The sequence below is a fragment of the Camelus bactrianus genome, chromosome 17 (genome assembly GCF_048773025.1).
Source record: "Camelus bactrianus isolate YW-2024 breed Bactrian camel chromosome 17, ASM4877302v1, whole genome shotgun sequence".
In the NCBI taxonomy this organism is placed as follows: domain Eukaryota; kingdom Metazoa; phylum Chordata; class Mammalia; order Artiodactyla; family Camelidae; genus Camelus; species Camelus bactrianus.
Window position 1 is genome coordinate 40,801,013 of NC_133555.1, and position 21,866 is coordinate 40,822,878.

General features: G+C 39.0%; 1 long non-coding RNA gene across 7 annotated transcripts in view; it reads left to right on the top strand.

Annotated features, from left to right (window-relative positions):
* Nucleotides 1–4,998: 4,998 nt before the first annotated feature.
* LOC105061749 (uncharacterized) overlaps nt 4,999–21,866 on the top strand; it is a 31,035-nt gene continuing 14,167 nt past the window's right edge. For 3 of the 7 annotated variants that reach the window (XR_006721629.2, XR_006721631.2, XR_006721632.2), the window contains exon 1: nt 9,764–10,124. This is a non-coding gene — a long non-coding RNA (uncharacterized LOC105061749). Of the gene's footprint in view, nt 5,103–9,762; nt 10,125–21,866 lie in introns of those variants that run through there. The other 4 variants (XR_012500076.1, XR_006721633.2, XR_012500075.1 and 1 more) reach the window with 4 other exon arrangements.

Below are 21,866 nucleotides of genomic sequence, written 5' to 3' on the forward strand. Positions count from 1 at the left end.
CATTTAATTATTGCAAGGTAAATAATTATGAATTGATCAAATCTGAGAGAGACAGACCTAAATGATTCTTCACTTGCCCGTCAAGCCTCACTTTCAGAGCAAATCAGTCTCCTCTAAGACTTTGACCTTGATCATACAGATTTTTAGCTGTACAGTCCTCAGCTTTCAATGGTAAACAGAGGAACAGGACACCCACTGACTGAGCTGCCAGCCAAAGACAAAGCTTCTGTGTGTTCCCAAGCTCCACACCCAATCTCTCTTTCTCTCTCTCTCTACTATGCTTGGGCCCAGTCACAATTGTGTTCTGGCCAGTGGTGACCTGTGTAAATGTACATTATGTTCCCTCCTTAAGGGGTTGGGTTTTTATCCAACTTGCTCTGTTAAAACTCAGTCTGCAGAAGACACGCTTCTGCTGTTCAACTTCCTGGGCCCAGCCCCAGCTTTCACCCCTTGTCATGTTACCTTGAAAGAAGGAAAGGGTAGACACAGGGTAGCAATATGCAAGGATTCTAGCAAAAGTGGAGACTCAGGGTAAGAATGTATCTGTGTGTTGTGTTAGAGAAAACCAGAGCTGAATAGTAATTAAAGTGTTAAAAACAGGTTTTATTCAGGAACTTTTGCAATCGGAGAAAAGAGACCTCAATATAAAACTGGACTCAGTTCCAAATACAATATGGACAAGTGGGGATTAATAGCCAGAGAGCAGGTTAGAGGCGTTGGTGGATGGAAAATCACTAAGAGGAAAAATTGGGAGTAAGGAGGGGATTTCTAGCTAAACTGGCTGGACAGGATTCTTGCTGAAATCCAGCCAGGGTGATAGGGTGTTGAGGATGGGGGATTTTTGCTCAGATGACTTAACAAGACTCTTGTTAAAACTGGGTGATGCAAAGACAGACATTGAAGTCCCAAGGTCAAGGCTAGTTGGGAAGAGGGTTCAGAGGGGCCTGGCTTAAGCTGGTCCAGGAGGGTCTTTGTCAGACATCAGCATGTTGCAGCGGGGCAGCCCTGATTCTAATTACTGTTATCAGTTATCCAGAGACAAGGGATATGCGCAGTTGAGCAAGACTGAACTATTATATTCATTATTAACAATATTAATTACTACTAATGGAAATAACCTTTGAAAAAAAAAAGAACTCTCTTTGTTTTAGTTCTATACTTACCAAGCTGCCAAGCACCGATTATTTTGTTATCAAAATAACTCACGTGCCAAAGTGGTGCATTCCAGGGTGTCATATTCTGCTCCTCTTCATCGTGAAAGTGCCTTGAGAAAGTCACAGATCCTGGGTAATCTGTTGCCATTTAGTTAATAGATTGGAATTAATTGTCGAGCTCTGTTAAAAATAATACTAATGCTGCCTGGCACACAGCAAGATCCCTGTCATAGAAGCTACCTTCTCTAATTTATTGCCCCTTAACAAACTAAAGCTCTGGTTTCTGACCCTGTTGGTCTGAAATTCATAACCAAGCGTAGGCAGCGCACGTGTGACTAAACCAAAAACGGCCCATTTTTAAAAAATAATCTTTATGGAAGTTTTTACCCGAAGTTCACACTGACTCTCTTCCATTTGCTCCAAGGCCGGCTTCTTGGCTCGTGTGGTCTAATGTGAGAAGGACCCATATCCCGTCCCACGGTGAGACAGAGCCAGTCCCAGCCTCTCTTGAGGGAGAAATCTGTCTCCCCGTGGGAATTCTCAGTCTCACCACCACCCTCTGCTGCCCCTGGGTTCTCTCTCCTCTCAGCGGGGCTGCCTCACCAGTTCCACTGGCAGAATTCTCCCAGGGCTAAGAGTACACCAGGACTCCTGCAAGATTTCTTTTCAGTAAGAAGGGGCCAGAGGGACGGTACAGCTCAGTCGTAGAGTGCCTGCTTAGCACGCACGAGGTCCTGGGTTCAATCCCCAATATCTCTGTTACAAAAACAAAAAGAATTAATTAAACATAGCAATTTTTTCTTTATAATTTTACATTTTTTTTCCTGGTGTGCAGCACAATACTTCAGTCATAGAGGAACACACATATTCGTTTTCATATTCTTTTTAACTGTGTTACTACAAGATATTGAATATATTTCCCTGTGCTATACAGTATATAAAATTTCTTTTAAAATTTAATTTTAAAAAGCTCCCCCACCCACCTCCACCGATTAATATTGTCTCAAAGTTCAGTGCCTGGTGAGGCCAGTGACTAGTGGATTTGCATTTGCAGTAAACTTGGCCGGGTCTGCCCTGATTCCCGGACAGGGAATGAAACAGACAATTGCTTTGAAAGGGCTCTGGGAGGGGGAAATGCTTAATCATTCCCCGCAGAGTGTACAGTAGTTACTTCACCATAACGCTGACGGAGGTAAGAGCTAAAAGTGTGGCAACCCACTCCTTGAACTAATTTAGTCACTGAGAGAATTTCATACAGTATCTGAAGTAAACAACGCAATGTCCTTCCACTTCATAGAAAGAAATCCCAGAATGAAACTCTGTCCTGGGTCAAACCCACATAGTAAACATTTTTGTCAGAAGCAGCCGTTATCTGTGAGGAAGGGCCTCCATTCTGTCCAAGTAAAATGACGCTGGGGATTTCATTCCTCTGGTTTTGTCTGTCGAGTCCGGTCATTGGGTGGCGTTTTCCTGTCTCACACCCCGCTGTCCACATTCTCATGGTGACAGGGCCGAAGGGACTGACTGTCCAGGTTCAGAGCTGTATAAGAAAGTACAATAAATTTGTTTGGAAAGTAAAGACAAGATGTTATTTGCACACACCCACGAGTGCTTTCGTGGCCGTGTCCTGCCTGCCCCTCCTCCATGTCCTCTGTGCAGGCTTTGTTCCTCCCAAGCCAACAAGCTGTGATGGGCCCAGGCAGGATCCCGGGTGACACGTCACACAGCACTTCCATATATGAAACCCTTGGTTCCCAAACGCTGCAGAAGCTCTGGTGTGCACAGCAGTTTCATGGGGCGCCATGGAATACTTAAAATGTCAAGAAAACCACAAGAATTCTAGACCTCTCTCTGACACCCCGTGGGCCAGCGGCTTGAGCTAGTTCACCATTTCAGCAGCACATTGTGCCATGTTCCTTTAAGATAATGTCACATTCTTTATAAAGGTGGATTTTTAGATGTTTGCTTGATAAACAGCAAGAATTGCAGGAAAATCATGCGTGACAGGGAATGAGAATGGCGTCAAAACCTGACTCCTGCACACACCCCATGAGCAGGTAATTGTGGTTGTCCAGGGATAAAATTAAAAGACTATTATTCCTTTCAATGTGTGTGTTACTTTTCAAATCACTACTTAGTTGTTAGAACATAAATGCCTATTAAGTTATTTGGGCCTAATTACTTCATAAAAGGAGCTGTTACGTATTTCTTTTGGCCTGTGGAAAAAAAATTACAGAAACCCTGAAAGCTCCTTGCATTGAAATGCTCAAGAATTTCTGGTATAAAACATTAAAATGACAGAGGTGTTCCACAAGAGCGTCGTCTTCACTTTTAGCAGAAAATTGTTTCTTGTCTCTGGAACCCCTGAAGCAACTCTGAAGAGCCCTGTGTCTCCCCACAGAGCAACTGTTTGAAAAACACAGAGGACAGCATGAAAAGCTAACAAACATGAATTTTTCTAAACCCTTGATCCAGACGCATCAGTCCCACCCAGGGTGTGACAGCGGGAGGACAGGGCAGAGCATCTGAAATATCCTGGGCTACCTGGGAGGGGCCATGGTGCATCAGGAACCACTAATTGCCTCCCTGATACTCCCTCCACCTTTCCTTCTAAGTCACAGAGCCCCTCTAATGCTGCAGCAGTGATGTGCTCAGCGATTACAAGAACCCACACATCCCAGCCTTGCCACCCGCGGTGGTCCAGCGATGTGGAGGCAGCCGCCTTGGTGGGCTTCCAGGGCGGCTCTTTAAGATGACTCGCTCACCCTTGCTCCTTCCCTTTCCCTCTCTTCCCGCCTGTAACATGAGGTGTTTCAAAGGGAGCCGCAGGGGCCAGCTTACAACCACAGGAATAAAAAACCAAGGCCACAGAGCACAGATGGGAGGACTCAGAATGATCGAACATTTTCCCTTCTTCGAGCCCTTTATAAGTAATTGTCTGTTTCATCCCCTGTCTGGGAATGAAAATGCGAACAATCTTTGGGTTGCCTAGCTATGGAAGTCACTTTGTAAGAGTGAAAAATACGGCCCCATCTTAATTAAAGCACTGTTATTTTAGGCCTCTAACTAGCAGCCAATTTCTGAGTGATACAAGCTGGTCTCCATGGGGAATGGGAGAGCGGCAACAGCGTTGGAACTGACTCCTATTTGTAATAAATATTTGTGCCATAAAGCTTTAATACATCAATTACTAAGTCAAATGTCTCACCCAAAACTCTGTCATCTACTTCAGCAGTCTATGATGAAAATACTTGCAATCACAAAGGTTAAATATAATTCCCAAGTGATTTTCATATAAACTACACTCATATGACATATATATTATGTATGTTATATATGTTAGTCGATTCCATATATCAGTATAGATTATAGATGGATAAAATGTAATAGGGATTTACTATGTATATATAGTATTTCTTATCATGTGATACGGAGTTTATTAGTATATTCATTTTCTAATCCTGATATAACCAAGTGCTACAAACTCAGTGGCTGAAAACCACACAAACTCATTATCTGACAGTTCTGGAAGTCAAAACTCCAAAATTGGTCCCACTAGGCTAAAATCGAGAAATCAGCAGGGCCACATTCCTTTGGGGACTCCAGGGGAGAAAACGTTCCCTTACCTTTCCCAGCTTGCATTCCTTGAGGAGGCTGCCTGCATTACTCGGGTAAGGGAAAATACAGATTAAAACTAAGAAAGATTTTTAAGAAGAGACTTAATTCTCCCTGTTGAATATAAAAGACTCGCCCCTCCTTCTTCTTAGAGCATTTACTTTAGAAAACTTGTAATTATACGTTCTTTGTCTCTTTGAAACATATGTAAAGCAGACTAAGCCTCTTGCCAGTTTTCCAGCCCAGGAATGTCTCCCTCCAGGACCTGGGAGCCAGCTCTGAAACAACATCGTCAAGGAAGATGGTGCCCCAACTCCCAGCTCCTGCGGGAAGGTAGGAGCCTCACTCTAAGTAGCAAAACGACCTCCTGTCATAAAGACATAGGACATTTATTTCTCCCTTTGGATAAAGCCCATTAGCTGATACAGGTGGTCACTCCAGCTACCAGTTGAACTTAGGATGAAAGATATGTGACAAAGTTTGCAAACCAAATGTACTTAGGATCTCTTTGAACGTTCTGGGATTTTCTTTTTCTTTTCTTTCTTCTAAAATATTTCAAAATATTTGAATATTTTGATTGAAGAGTTCTAATTGATTTTGAACAAAACACAACCAAAATTTGAAGTAATTCACTCACAAAAGTGAGTAGGACCACTTAATTTGATTTACCAAGTAGTTTTTCAAAGGCTCAGACATCTCTAAAATCTGACGCTTAGCACCAAATTTTGAATGAAAAATTAGCAAAATTAAAAGGACAGTCATTTGATCGAAACTGAAAGTCATTTCAGGGAATGATCTGTAAATGCACGTTCTGTAAAGAACCAAGTGACCTTTCTATCAAATGTCTGTCTTAAGAGGTGCTGTCAAGTCCTCTTCCTTGAGGACTAGTTGTTATTTATCTTGGGAGCATGCGTGTAGTGGGTTGTATCTGCTTGCTGTATACAAAGGATGGGGCCCAGCCAAGACAGTAGAAACAGCTCTGCAGGAGGATGGTGACACAATGTAGGAGTAAGGACTTCTTATTCTTACTGGCTTGGGAATGGGATTTTTCTAGATTTCAGCCTGGCTGCAATGGTGAGATGTCAGCCAAAGCAGTGTCCTCTCTCCACCAAGGCTCACACGCAGCCATAGCAGGTGACCCGCCTGACAGGTGAGCAAACATCCCCATGGGCCGGTACAGACTCAGTTTGTGTCTCTTTTCCCTGTGTCCCTTCCAGTTTATCACTTGTCTGGGATTTTGATTTTGTAACAAAATATTATTTTTAATCGCTACATTAGATGAGCCAGGATGAGTTTGGGAGGCCTCCACTGTGTCCGTTCGCTTCTGCCATGACCCCTTCTGCTGGTGTGTGAGACACGCATGCAGTGAAAGGAACTCTCACTTAGATGTGCTTACGTCTGAAAAATCACCCCAGTAACCATCTCTCTATTCTTTCCAGAAGCAGCAGCTTAAATTACACCTCCCTTTCAAGAACGGCATTCAGGACACTTGCTAAAATGACACTTGCTAAAATGCTAAAATGGGGTGTGGGAGGATCAGTGGCATCACCACAGTGCCGACAGTGGAATATAAATATATTGGTGCGTGAGGACCTAGGGACAGTCAGTTCCTACTTGTGTCCAAGCTGCTGCCTCTGCTGGAGACTTGAGTACCAGCCAGATGCACAGTGACAAAGAGTAGTCTGATGGCTTCTGCTACAGTGGTTTAAAAAAATTTTTTAGTACTTTGTAAATCTATAGCTATTTAATTATTAGGCAATCATTTTGCAATAAAGCTTTTGATGGCAAAGAGCTCAAATAAATGAAAGCCAAGGCTTAATAGAAAACTAAGGTGTTCTTTTCTTTAATTTTAGGGGAGAGGTAATTAGGTTTATTTATTTATTTGTTTGTTTTAATGGAGGTTTGGACCCGGGACCTCGTGCATGCTAAGCATGCACTCTGCCACCGAGCTATACCCTCCCCTGAAAACTAAGTATTGAATCTCAGATTATCCAGAAAACTGATGATGAATGTGTAACTTGTACAAAATGTGTATAAGCATTTATATTCCACTGTTGGTGCTGTGGTGATGCCACTGGTCCTCCCACACCCCACTCCCGAAAAGATAGAAATCTGTTGACAAAGCATCAATGTCCATTTCAAAAGTGTTTTAAGACTGCATCCTAAAGTGACAGTTCAACAGGTCAGTTACAGAATGTGCATTTACAGATCACTCCATGAAGTGACTTTCAGTTTAGATCAAATGACTGTCCTTTTAATTTTGCTCATTTTTCATTCAAAATTTGGTGTTAATCATCAGATTTTAGAAATGTTTGAGCCTTTGAAAAACTATTTGGTAAATCTAACTATGTGGGCCTACTCACTTTTGTAAGTGAATTACTTTAAATTTTGGTTGTGTTTTGTTCAAAATCAATTAGACCTCTTTAATCAAGATATTCAAAGAATGGAGCACCAAAAACTTCAGCTTTTGACGTTTTAGCAAATCACAATTATCATTAAACCCGAGAAACGTGTCAAGTAATTCAGTTGAGATACTCTGTGTTCTGAGCTGCCTTCCAGCGTCCCCAGTTGCCTCTTCAAGGAAGCATCCATCCTTGTCTCACTTCCCTACTCCCCAACACGTGGGGACCTCCTGTGATCACCTCCCCAGTTACTTGTTTGTACAAGAATTCTTGTCCCTGGGTCTACTCCTGGGGGGACCCACTCTAAGTCTAGACCACTGGACAGTCTTCCTGTGAGCCTTGCTCTTTGTTCCTTCACATAATGGAGGCTGGGGAGGGGCCTCATTGAACTTGGGGTCTGTGACTATCTTGTATGGGAAGTCAGATTCCCCATCCAGATCAACCTAGTCCCAGGTCACCCTGAAATTTTGATATGATTTAGCCAAGTGATTGTTGCTAAATCAGATGCCACCACAGTCTTCCTTGTTCCCATAAGCAGCTTCTGCTCTAGCAAGTCCATTAATAGTCGTTGAAACTTGGGACGTCTCTATAGGAAAGCGTTACCCTGACACTCTGTTTTAGACTATTATTAGCTCCAAGAAATATTCTCTTTTTTAAAAATAATATGAACAGATTACACATACTAAATTATATAAATGTATAAATTATATAAATGTGTATATATACTAAATTATATAAATATGCAACATTCTAAATTATATATACTAAATTATAGATGCTAAATTATATAAATGTATAACATTCTGTTTGATTATATAAATGTGTAACATTCTCTGACTATTAAAGGAAAACAACTTTATGCTTGAACATTTGGAGATTACAAACAAGTGCACATCTAGTCAGTGACACAAGGAAAGCAATTAAGTCCTCGCGTGTGAGGCTACAGACTTGGTCTTGTGGAACCAGTGATTAGAAGGAATGAACACTGAAAGGCGGGGCATCCAGGCTTGCAAATAAGGAACTTGTTACATCTCCCTGCATCTGCAGTGTCTTTGTTAATCACACAAAGTGTGATTTTGCATTCTAATTACAAATGCCATTAGTCTTTGTACAGATTTGAGCAGAGCCAGTTGCAATCATAGTCATTTTATGACATGGATTCTAATTTGTTTGTAAATTATTAACTTTTTGAATATTATTTAATTGCAGTGGTTAACTTTCAAAAACACACACAGGGCTGAAAACCAAGATCCAACAAAGACTTTGGTTAAAAACAGAATCTTTATTTTAGGAAACCCACAGTGAAGGCTATATTTTATGGTCAGCATTTTTATTTAAATATTTGACATTAGTCAATCCTATTCTTTTCTTAGTAAATTTTAATGAATTACAATGTTCAACACGATAACTTAGTAGTTTGTTTTTATTGTGAAGAATTTTAAATACACACAAAATTGGGGAAGAATTCTTTTTTTTTTTTTTAACCTAGTTTCAGTAACTATCAACATTTTCTCTTCTTGTTTCATTTATACCTAATCCTCACTCATTCTCTCCCCCACCCACATACACTTTATTTGCTGGGGGTGGTTCAGAAGTTTTAAAATCAAATCTCACTCATTATTTCGTTTCACCCATATATCTGCACTATGTCCTGGATGTATCTCTAACAAGTTATTATGACTTTTTAAGTTGACCACAATGCTATTGTCACACCTAACAATTTAACAATAATTTCATAGCTAACATGATAATTCATTGCTTGTTGCTGATAATCAGTAATTGAAATTGGCATTATAAGAAAGTAATTTGTTATTTTGAAAATACAAATTGTCATAGAATTTTGCTTTGGTTTCAACTTCACCTGCTAATCTTTTCTGTAAATTCAGTGAATTGGGGGAAAAACAGACAGCTGCTCTTCTATTTAGAATTGTTTAAGGTGAAGTTACATAGCAAGTTTCTCCTATCCCTGATTTTAAATAAAATGTTTATGCTCTGTTTTGTAAATTTCCAAGCAGTATTAAGATTCTGCAGTTTCCAGAATATGTTCCTGCTTTGTATTTTCCAAAGATTAAGAGCATTTTATTTCTTTTCACATATTTTATTAAATTACAAAAGGTTTTACCAGTTTACATCCAACCAGTATCTCTCCTCTACACTCTTTCCAGCACTCAGAATTAGAATTCAAAGTACTTTGCCAATTTGATACACGAAAAATGATATCTTGTTCTGTTTCGCATTTCTTTCTTTACTAGTGAAGTTGGTTTTTTTGTTTCCGATTGTCTTGAATTTTTCTTTTGGGAATAATCTTTTTGAAACCATGAGTAATTATTGGTTGAATTTATTTCACCTGCCTTCACTAATCAAGGTCTTTTTCAGACTTGCATTCTCTCCAAGTTGCACTTGGTCTAAACAATTAGATGTTTGCGGGAGTTAGTCTTCAGGAGTTTAGAGTCAGCTGCCTGCAGTTTGAACAGAGCTGAGACCCAGCTGTGTCTAGTTGAGACTGGGCTGGTTAAGACTGAATAGGACCGCAGACTCTACAACTGGGCATGCGCAAGTGTCCACTCCACGCCCCTTTTACGTCAGAGGCCGGAAAGCTCCACCTTCAAATGACGCTCAGTGCCTCCATTTTTGAAGGTGAAGAGGCGTGTATCTTAGTTACATCTGCGCAGAACGATGGTTTCCACACCTTTTCACGATCACCTTCCCCACGGGCCCCACCCCTGGGTCCGCCCTGCTCTTTATAACCCACTCTGCTGCAAACCTCGGCGTCTCAGCGTTTGCCTTGCTGCAAACTTCGGTATTTTAGTGTTTTGGCTTGTTGCAAACTTCAGCGTTTTAGCGTTTTAGCTAGTAGCTGCAGACCTCGGCAGCTTAGCGTTTTGGTTTGCTCCAGACCTTGGCTTCTCAGCATTTTGGCTTGCTGCATGTCGGACAAAAAGAACCTGATTTGGTAACGTTTTTCTGTTTTTTGCTTGTTTTAATTTTAGGATTTATGTGGGTTTTTTTTTTAACAGATTTGTAAATTCAGTGTGCTGTGTTGTTTGTGTAAGTTTTTTAAATTTAACTTTTTATTGAAGTATAGTCACTTACAATGTCAATTTCTGGTGAACAGCATGTTTCAGTCATACATACATAGGTATATTCATTTCATACTCTTTTTCATTATAGGTTACTACAAGATATTGAATATAGTTCCCTGTGCTATACAGGAGACTTGTTTATCTTTTTTATATATAATAGTTAATATTTGCAAATCTCGAAATACCAATTTATCCCATTCCACCCCTTTTTGCTTGGTAACCATAAGTTTGTTTACTATGTCTGTGAATCTCTTTCTGATTTGTGGATAAGTTCGTTAGTGTTTTCCTTTTCTATCCTTTTTTTTTTTTTTTTTTTTTTGGATTCCATATATGAGTGATATCATATGGTATTTTACTTTGGCTTACTTCACTTAGAATGACCATCTCCAGGCCCATCCATGTTGCTACAAATTCTTTTTTATGGCAGAGTAGTATTCTGTTGTATAAATATACCACAGATCCTTTATTCATTCATCTGTCAATGAACATTTAGGTTGCTTCCATGTCTTGACTATTGTATATAGTGCTGCTGTGAACGCTGGGGTGCTTGTCTCTTCTTGAATTACAGTTCCCTCCAGGTAGATGCCCAAGAGCGGGATTGCTGGATCATGTGATAACTCTTAATTTTAGTTTTTTGAGGAATCTCCATACTGTTTTCCATAATGGCTACGCTAACCTACATTCCCACCAACAGTGTAGGAGGGTTCCCTTTTCTCCACACCCTCTTCAGCATTTATCATTTATGGCCTTTTGAATGATGACCATTCTCACTGATGTGGAATGATACTTCATTATAGTTTTGATTGCATGTCTCTGATAATTAGTGATATTGATCCTTTTTTCCTGTGCCTTTTGACCATTGGTCATTGGAGAATTGCTTATTTAGATCTTGTGCCCATTTTTGGATTAAGTTGTTTGTTTTTTTATTAGTAAGTTGTATGCGCTGTTTATATATTCTGGAAATTAAGCCTTTTTAAGTCTCATCATTTGTAGATACTTTCTCCCATTTCATAGGTGGTTGTTTTGCTTATGGTTTCCTTTGCTGAACAAAAGCTTGTAAGTTTAATTAGGTCCCATTTGTTTATTTTTGCCTTTTTCTGTGTTTTTTTTTTATTGAAGTATAGTCAGTTTACAATGTTGTGTCAATTTCTGGTATACAGCATGATGCTTCAGTCATACATGAACATACATATATTTGTTTTCATATTCTTTTTCACCCTAAGTCACTACAAGGTATGGAATATAGTTCCCTGTGTTATATAGTATGCACTAGTTATTTGTCTATTTTATATATATTAGTGAGTATCTGCAAATCTTGAACTCCCAATTTATCCCTTCTCACCCCCTGCCCTTCCTGATAACCATAAGTTTGTTTTCTGAGTCTGTGAGTCTGTTTCTGTTTTGTAAATGAGTTCATTTGTCTTTTTCTTTTTTTTTTTTAGGTTCCACATACAAGTGATCTCATGTGGTATTTTTGTTTCTCTTTCTGGCTTCAGTTAGAATGACGTTCTCCAGGTCCATCCATGTTGCCGCAAATGACATTATTTTATTCTTTTTCATGGCCGAGTAGTATTCCACTGTATAAATATACCATAGCTTCTTTATCCAACCATCTGTTGATGGTCATTTAGGTTGTTTCCATGTCTTGGTTATTGTAAATAGTGCTGCTATGATCTTTGGGGTGCATATATATTTTTGAATTAAGGTTCCCTTTGGGTATGTGCCCAGGAGTGGGATTGCTGGATCATATAGTATGTCTAGTTTTAGTCTTCACAGGAATCTCCATACTGTTTTCCATAACGGCTGCATCAAATTATGTTCCCACCAGCAGTGTAGGAGGATTCCCTTTCTCCACACACTGTCCAGCATTTATCGTTCCTGAAGTTTTGAATGATGGCCATTCTGGCTGGTGTGAGGTGATACCTCATTGTAGGGTTTTTTTTTTTTCGTCAGTTAACTTTTTTTTAATTTATTTTTTTAAACATTTTTTATTGAGTTATAGTTATTTTACAATGTTGTGTCAAATTCCAGTGTAGAGCACAATTTTTCAGTTATACGTGAACATACATATATTCATTGTCACATTTTTTTTCGCTGTGAGCTACCACAAGATCTTGTATGTATTTCCCTGTGCTATACAGTATAATCTTGTTTATCTATTCTACATATGCCTGTCAGTATCTACAAATTTTGAACTCCCAGTCTATCCCTTCCCACCCCCCTCATTGTAGTTTTGATTTGCATTTCTATGAAAATTAGCAATGTTGAGCATTTTTTCATGTGCCTATTGGCTATTGGTGTGTCTTCATTGAAGAATTGCTTAGTTAGGTCTTCTGCCCATTATTGGGTAGGGTTGTTAAATTTTTTTGTTATTAAGTTGTATGGGCTGTTTACATATTCTGAAATTTAAGCCTTTGTCAGTTGCATCATTTACAAATATTTTCTCCCATTCCTTGGGTTGTCACTTTGTTCTGGTTATGGTTTCCTTTGCTGTGTGAAAGTTTATGAGTTTAATTAGGCTCCATTTGTTTATTTTTGCTTATATGTCTTTTGTCTGGGTAGACTGCCTTAGGAGAATATTGCTAAGATTTATGTCACAGAATGTTTTGCCTATGTTTTCTTCCAAGTGATTTATAGTGGCTTGTCTTAACGTTGAAGTCTTTAAGCCATTTCGAGTTTATTTTTGTGTATGGTGTGGAGGAGTGTTCTAACTTCATTGATTTACATGCAGCTGTCCAGTTTTCCCAGCACCATTTGCTGAAGAAACTGTCTTTACTCCATTGTATGTACTTGCCCCCTTTGTCAAATATTAATTGACCCAAAGCTTGTGGGTTTATTTCTGCACTCTGTCTTCTGTTCCATTGATCCATATGTCTGTTTTTGTACCAATACCAAGCTTTTGATTACTGTAGCTCTGTAGTATTGTCTGAATTCTGGGAGGGTTTTTCCTCCAGCTTCATTCTTTTTCTTTAATATTGCTTTGTCAATTCTGGGTCTTTTGTGATTCCATATAAATTTTAGGATTGTTCTATTTCTGTGAAAAACGTCCTGGGTAATTTGATACGGATCATATTAAATGTATAGATTGCTTTATGTAGTATGGCCATTTTAATAATATTAATTCTTCCAATCCAAGAACATGGGATATCTTTCCATTTCTTTAAGTCATCCTTAATTTCCTGTGTCAGTGTAGTTCTCTGCATGTAAGTCTTTCACTTCCTTGGTCAGATTTATTCCTAAGGTTTTTTTTTTTTTTTTTTGGATGCAATTTTAAAAGGGATTGTTTCTGTACTGTCTTTTTCTGATGTTTTCACTGTTATTATAAAGAAATTCAACTAATTTCTGTATGTTAATCTTGTATCCTGCTACCTTGCTGAATTCTGTCAGCTCTTGTAGTTCATGTGTGGAGCCTTTTGGGTTTTCTATAGATAGTATCATGTCATCGACATACGATGAGTTTTATCTCTTCTCTGCCAGTTTGGATCCCTTTTATTTCTTTTCCTTGTCTAATTGGCTAGGACTTCCAAGACTGTGTTGAATAGAAGTGATGAGAGTGGGAATCTTGTCTTGTTCCAGATTTTAGCAGGAAGGCTTTCAGCTTTTCACAGTTGAGTATTATGTTGGCTGTGGGTTTGTCATAAATACCTTTTATTTTCTTGAGATATGTTCCCTCTATATCTATCTTGGGAAGAGTTTTTTTTAATCATAAATGGGTGTTGAATTTTATCAAATGCTTTTTCTGCATCTGTTGAGATGATCATGTGATTTTTGTCCTTTCTTCTGTTGCTGTGGTGTATCACATTGATTGATTTGTGTATGTTGAACCATCCTTGTGTTTCTTGGATGAATCTAACTTGATCATGGTGTATGATCTTTTTTATTTGTTGTTGGATTCTGTTTAGTAATATTTTGTTGAGAATTCTTGCATCTATGTTTATGAATGATATTGGCCTGTAATTTTCTTTTTTTGCTAAGTGTCTTTGTCTAGTTTTGGTATCAGGATGATGGTGGCCTCATAGAATTGAGTTTGAGAGCATTCCTTTCTCTTCAATCTTGGAAGAGTAAGAAGGATCAGTATGTGTTCTTCTTGTTATGTTAGAATTCTCTGATGAAGCCATCTGGTCCTGGACTTTTGTTTGCAGGGAGATTTATTGCTGATTCTATTGCAATTCTGTGATCGATCTGTTCAAATTATCTATCTTTTAAAATTCACTTTTGGTGAGCAGTATGTTTCTAGAAACTTGTCAAATTCTTCTAGGTTGTCCAATTTTTTGCCATATAGATGTTCATAGTATTCTTTTATTTTTTTTGAATTTCTGTGATGTAATTGGTTCTAATTTCTCCATTTTCATTTCTTATTTGGTTTATTTGTGTCCTCACTCTTTTCTTCTTGGTGAGCCTGGCCAGAGGTTTGTCAATTTTCTTTACTCTTTCAGAAAACCAGCTCTTGGTTTGATTGACTTTTCTGCTGTTTTTTTTTTTTTTAAATCTGTTTTATTTATTCCATCTCTGATATTTACTCCTTTTCTTCTGCTGACTTTAGGTTTTGTTTGTTCTTTTTTTAGGTTGTAGGTTAGGTTGTTTATTTGAGATTTTTCTTGTTTTTTTGAGGAAGGCCTGTATCGCTGTGAATTTCCATATTAGGACTGCTTTCGTTATATCCCGTAGATTTTGTGTGGTTGTGTTTTCTTTTAAATGTTTCTTTTTTAATTTTTAAAAAATAGCTTTGTGTTTTATTTATTATTGTATTTTTTAATTATTTTATTTTGGTGGAGGGAGGTAACTAGGTTTATTTATTTTTATAGGAGATACTGGGGATAGAACCCAGGACCTCATGCATGCTAAGCAAGTGCTCTACCACTTGAGCTATACCCTCCCCCATGTGTAGTTGTGTTTTCATTGTCATTTGTCTCAAGGTATTTTTAAAATTTCTTCTTTGATTTCATTGTTGACCCATTGGTTTTTTTAGTAGCATGTTGTTTAGTCTCCATGCAGGTGTTTTTTTTTTTTTTTTTTTTATCATTTGTTATTCTGTGGTTGATTTCTAGTTCCATGCCTTTGTAGTCAGAAAAGATGCTTGAAATAAATTCTGTCCTCTGAAATTTGTTGAGGCTTCTTTTGTGTCCGAGTATGTGACCTGTCCCAGAGAATGTTCCATGTACACTTGAGAAGAATATATATTCTGTTTTGGTGTGATGTAATGTCCTAAAAGTATCAGCTAAGTCCCACTGTTCTATTGTTTCTCCTGTTCTCATTTAGTATCTCCGTTGCCTTATTGATTTTCTGTCTGGAAGATCTGTCCAATGATGTTAGTGGGGTGTGAAAGTCTCCTAATACTGTGTTCCAATCAATTTCTCCCTTTATATTTGTTAGCATTTGTTTTATATATAAAGTACTCCTATATTGGATACATATATGTTACTGAGTATAATATCTTCTTCTTGTGTGGCTCCTTTTATCAGTATTATTATGTTGTTCTTTATCTTTCTCTGTGGTCTTTGTTTTAATGCCTGTTTTGTCTGATAGGAGTATTGCTATTCCCGCTCTCTTGTCATTTCCATTTGCATGAAATATCTTTTTCCATCCTCACTTTCAATCTATATGTGTCCTTCACCTTAAAGTGGGTCTCTTGTAGGCATCATAGTATAGCCTTTTGTTTTATTTTCCAGTCTGCCACTCTGTCTTTTGATTGGAGCATTTAATCCACTGACGTTTACAGTGATTATTGATAGACACGTGTTTATTGCCATTTTATTCTTTGTTTTCCAGTTGACTTGGCATTTCTTCTTTGTTTTCTTCTTTGTTTATCCTTTTGTGGTTTGATGTGTGTGTGTGTGTGTGTGTGTGTGTGTGTGTGTGTGTGTTAGCTTGGTTTGTTTTTAGTTTTTGTGACTACTGTGACCTTTTGATTCATGGTTACCCTGTTTTCCAAGTGTGTTAACCCATTACATTACTATATCTATTTGCTTTAGACTGGTAGTCACATAGGCTTATCCTAAGAAGAATGGAAAGAAAACCTACATTTTCTTTCTCTCCTCTTCCACCTTCTATGATGTTGTCCTCTTTTACATCTTCATGTTTATTCTCTTGTAGCTCACTGTAGTTACCATATTTCCAATTATGCTTTACTCTTTTCTATAGCTTCCTGCTTCTTTTCTATTTAGAGTAGACCTTTCAATATCTCTTTTAGGATAGGTTTAGTATTGTTGAATTATTTGTTTTTGCTTGTCTGTGAGATTCTTTATCTCTCCTTCTATTCTAAAGAATAGTCTTGCTAGGTACAATATCGTAGGTTGCAGCTTTTTCTTATTCAGGACTTTGACTATATCTTGCCACTCCCTTCTGGCCAGCAGTTTAAGTGTTGAGAAATCAGCTGAAAGCCTTATGGGAGTTCTCTTGTAACTAACTCTTTATTTCTCTTTCTGTGTTTAGAATCTTTTGTTTATCTTTAACTTTAGCCATCTCATAATGTCTTGATGTAGGTCTGTTTGCGTTGTTCTTGTTTGGGACCCTCTGTGCTTCCTGTACTTGGTTATGTTTCTTTAGGTTTGGAAAGTTTTCTGTCATTTCTTCAAATACCTTTTCAGCCCCCTTTTCTCTTCTCCTTTTGGGTCCCCTGGTATGCACATATTGGTGTGCTTATATTATCCCCTAGGTCCCTTATATTTCTTTCATTGCTTCTAATTTGCTTTTCTGTCTGCTGTTCCAACTGGGTGATTTCTGTTATCCTGCCTTATAAATCACTTATTTGTTCTTCTGCATTATTTAGTCTATTTTTGACTGCCTTTAGCCTGGCTTTTATCTCAGCAATTGAGTTTTCTGATTTTAATTGGCTTCTCTTTATAGTTTCTATTTCCTTTTTTATAGTATTCTGCATTTCTGTGGATAGTCTCTCTTATTTCCTTCAGTGCTTTTATTGCCCCCTTTTTGAAGTCATGATCTAGTAGACTGTCAAGGTCTTATTTCATTGTTTGTTCTTTCAGGGAGCTTCTCTTGTTCCTTTCATTGGAAGTGGTTCTTCTGCCTCTTCATTTTACTTATGCTTCTCTGACTGTATGGATTTAGGAGCATCAGTTACATGCTGTGGTCTTGAAGGGCTTTTTTTTTTTTTTTTTTTTTTTTTTAAGTGGGAGCATTCCTGTGTAGACCGTGTACATCTAATAATTTTGTCATGAGAGCTGTTTTTAGTCGGGATGGTTGTCACATCTTTCTTCCATGTGTATTGGCTGTTATCTCTTTGATTGGGGGTGTGGTTGGTGTTTTGGTGATCAGAGCCTGCCCTCACTGTTGGGCACAACTTCCTTTTTGTTCTGTGATTGTCACAGCCCTGACAGGGGCCAGGTCTGCTCCTCTGTTGTTGGAATAGAGGCTTTCCAGACCCGTTTTTGAGCTGCAGCCAGCCCCAGTCCTCTCCCCAGTTTAATCTGCAGAAGTCTGAGCTCCAGCAGCCGATCCTGGCCCACTCCTGCCAGCTTGCATCTTGGTCTGGTGGTCACAGGGACCCTCTGTGCTGGTTCCTCTCAGTTCTGTCTGCCGAGTGGCTGCTGCATTCTCCTCTGAGCCTTGGAAGCTCCCTTTCTGTCCCCACTGACCTCCCCACTGCAAAGGGGGCGTCCCAGAGTGAGGGCACGTTTCTTCCTTTGCCGCTCCCTCTCCGTGGGTCAGATCCCACACCAATGTCCTTTTTCTTTTTTTTTCCCCCCTACACGTTTTTGTGAGGAATCTTGTATTTCCAAAGTAAGAGCTATTCTGCCAAAGTTCAGTAGGTGTTCTATGCAAATTGTTCCATCTGTAGGTGTGGTTTTTGATGTGTTTGTGGGAGAGGATGAGCTTTGCGTCTACTCCGCCATCTTGTCCCCCATCCCTGCTTTGTTTATTGAAACGGAATAAAATGATGCATTTTCATGCAGTGTCAGTTTTACTTAGATGTATTATGAAGTAAAATCTTCTTAAACACAAACAAGAGCTTTTATAGAAATACCATTCTTCTTTATTTGGGCTGCTTGCCCAGAGCCAGTTAGATTTGAGTTCAGGTTCATTTTTCCCTCCCCTGCTAAAGGGGAAGGGGCTGCTTGGCTGGAGAACCTTATAAAATACTGAGTTAAAGGATAAAGAAAAGCAACCCACCCTATTGAGGAGTATCTTTAGTCGCCAGTGCATTTCAGTGTGTTTTCAGGTGAAAAGCCTGCCTTTGATTTATACAGTCCATATTCCAGCATGTGCAAACCTCGAGGCAAAATCCTAACTAGTGCACTTAGTTATGCCGGATCTAAAGTCTTTATTATTTTGACCAATATAGATAATTACAAATTGGTCCAGAAACTGGTAGACTATCTAAAATACATGCACCTGCATTTAATAGGCTTATAAATACTTTCATATCACTTTTTTGGTGCAGTGAGTTTCAAAAATTTCAGTGAGCTTTCAAATATTTCAGAACTTACCACTTCTGCTTATTACTCACAATAGCTGATTGGTACGAGCTTGCAATTATCCACAGATCTCTGGACACAAGGTCTCCAACACGCACGGGTCAGAGAGAATGTATGGGGTACAAGTGAGCATAGATCAATTCAGAGGAGCGCGTAGGGCTATGAGTTGTATGTTCTGGTTTTCAAAGTTGGGCATTCAACCCTGGCTTGTGCTTTTCCCCCTGCAAAATATGGGCCAAATTATTCCCTTCTTTGTAAGTAGTTTATGATACTTAAGACTTTCTTTTGATTTTTTTTAATGATCTGATTTCCTTTTACTTCAAGTCCATTGGGACTTTGTGGAACAGGACAGAAGGCTTCTGTAACATTTGTTTTTCCAGAAATTTGATGATGGGTGAGCTTTTTAAAGTATTCAGTTCTTTAGCTACATTTTCCTGCCTTGGCGTTTTAAAGAATTTAGATGTTGGGTTTGGGGTTTGTTTTTTTTTAACTCTTTGTGTAACAAATGTATCTTGATTATATTTCGTGTTTTCAGTCTAGCCAGTTCTAGTTTTCTGTGAGTACTGGAGAAAACTGTGGTTGCAGCGTGCTCTTTAGTTGTGGAAAACATGATTTCTAGCATGGATTTATGCTTCCTTAGGCAGCCAGTCAAGTGAGTTCACGTGCTCTGAGAATATGCTAACTTGAAAATAAAGAGTTGGGCTGTTGAGTCTGGAGAGTAAACCAGGTGTGGTCCGAAGTCTCTCAGACCCCGACAGCGCCTGCTCTGCCCCTGCAGCCCGATGTCACAGGAGGTGGTTTTAAGCCATCTCTTCCCAGCATCTGTCAGCTCCTGTGGAAACCCCAGCGTAGGGAGAGAGGGGTCAGGCTCCACCAGTGTGACCAGTGCCTGGGGATGTGATGCACACGGAGCTTTGCCCTTCTTCTCGGAGGTGCAGGGACCCGTCTCCAACTTGCCGCCAGGCAGCTGGGAGACCCCGAAGGCAGCCCCCACTGCTTTGTCCATTCCCATGCTGAGTCTTACCACATCTCCTGGGAACTTTGATTCTGGGTCGAACGCGGATTGCTTGGGAGAAAAAGAAACCTAGAGATCACTTAACCAAATCCCCCATTTTATAAACAAAGTGAAACTCTCAGAGGCTTATGGTTTTATTTTCGATTCTGACAAATTATGCAACATTTATAAGTATCGCTCTACCACTGTCCGGAATTGAACCTGGCTGTGGTTCACTTTCTCTCTCTTCCTTTTCTTTGTCTTAGTGTCCTACCTCGTTAAAGGATATATGTTTTTTAAATACAATAAGGCAGTAAAATAATCTTAGTCTGGTGATTTTTAAGAGCTTAAAAAAAAACTGGATAGAAAAGTGATTTTATTTCTGCATTTCAGCAACTTTGATCCTGGAAGACAGGATAAAGCAAGCTTTGTCAAACTGCCTTCTTTGATAACATGTGTGGAATTGGTCATCTGTGTAGAGCTTTCCTAGCTCTGAGAGGGATCCCTTTAGTGAGCCTTATTTGACTGGCAGGAGGGACTCACCTGAGGTATGACTGTGCACTGCTGGTGGGAATGTAAAATGGTGCAGCCTCTTTGGAAACCAGTCTGGTAGCTCCTCGGAGTGTTAGGTGTAACCTAGCAGTTCCCTTCCTGGGCATAGACACAAGAGGCAGAGAAGGCAAACATAGCCACACAAACACTTGTCCACAACATGTTCATAATAGTGTTTATTTCTTACACCCGAAAGGTGGAAACAACCCAAATGTCTGTCAGCTGATAAACAGATGTGTTAAATGTGGTGTATCCATACAATGGAATATTATTCCACAATAAAAAGACATAAAGCACTGATACCTGCCACAGTATGGATTATCCTCAAAATCATTGTGCTGCGTGGCAGAAGCCAGTCACAAAGGACTGACTGTATGTCGTATGATTCTATTTATATGAAATGTCCAGAATAGGGAAATCTTTAGAGACCCAAAGAAGAGTAGTGGTTGCTTAGGGCAGAAGGTAGGGTGGAAGATACAGGGAATAATTGCTGATGGACACAGGGTTTCTTTTCAGGATGAGGAAAATGTTCTAAAATTGATTATGGAGATGGTTGCACAGCTAACTCCTCGAGTATATCAAAAACCACTGAAATTGTACACTCTAAATGGCTAAATTGGATGGTATGTGAATTATTTTCTCAACAAAATGCTCAATATCACTAATTATCAGAGAAATGCAAATCAAAACTACAATGAAGTATCACCTCACACCAGTCAGAATGGCTGTCATTCAAAAATCCACAAATGACAAATGCTGGGGAGGCTGTGGAGGAAGGGGGACCCTCCTACACTGCTGGTGGGAATGCAGTTTGGTGCAGCCACTGTGGAAAACAGTATGGAGATTCCTCAAAAGACTAGGAATAGACTTACTGTATGACCCAGGAATCCCACTCCTGGGCTTATATCCAGAAGGAACCCTACTTCAGGATGACACCTGCAACCCAGTGTTCATAGCAACACTATTTACAATAGCCAAGACATGGAAACAGCCTAAATGTCCATCAACAGGTGACTGGATAAAGAAGAGGTGGTATATTTATACAATGGAATACTACTCAGCCATAAAAACTGACAACATAATGCCATTTGCAGCAACATGGATGCTCCTGGAGAATGTCATTCTAAGTGAAGTAAGCCAGAAAGAGAAAGAAAAATACCATATGAGATCGCTCATATGTGGAATCTAAAAAACAAAAACAACAAACAAATAAAAGCATAAATACAAAACATAGACTAAGACATAGAATACAAACTTGTGGTTGCCAAGGGGGCGGAGAGTGGGAAGTGATAGGATTTCAAAAATGTAGAATAGATAAACAAGATTATAAAGTATAGTACAGGGAAATATACACAAAATCTTATGGTAGCTCACAGAGAAAATAACGTGACTGTGTATATGTCCGTGTATGACTGAAAAATTGTGCTGAACACTGGAATTTGACACAACATTGTAAAATGATTATAAATCAATAAAAAATGTTTAAAAAAGTTTTTTAAATAACAAACAAGAAAACGAAACAACTCATGAATCAGAGGGGCATATTTAGGCATCACAAGAGTGGGAGCTCTGTGACCTCAGGGGAAAAAAAGAAATCAAAAAAAGAGAACAATTTACATGGTATTATTTTGGGT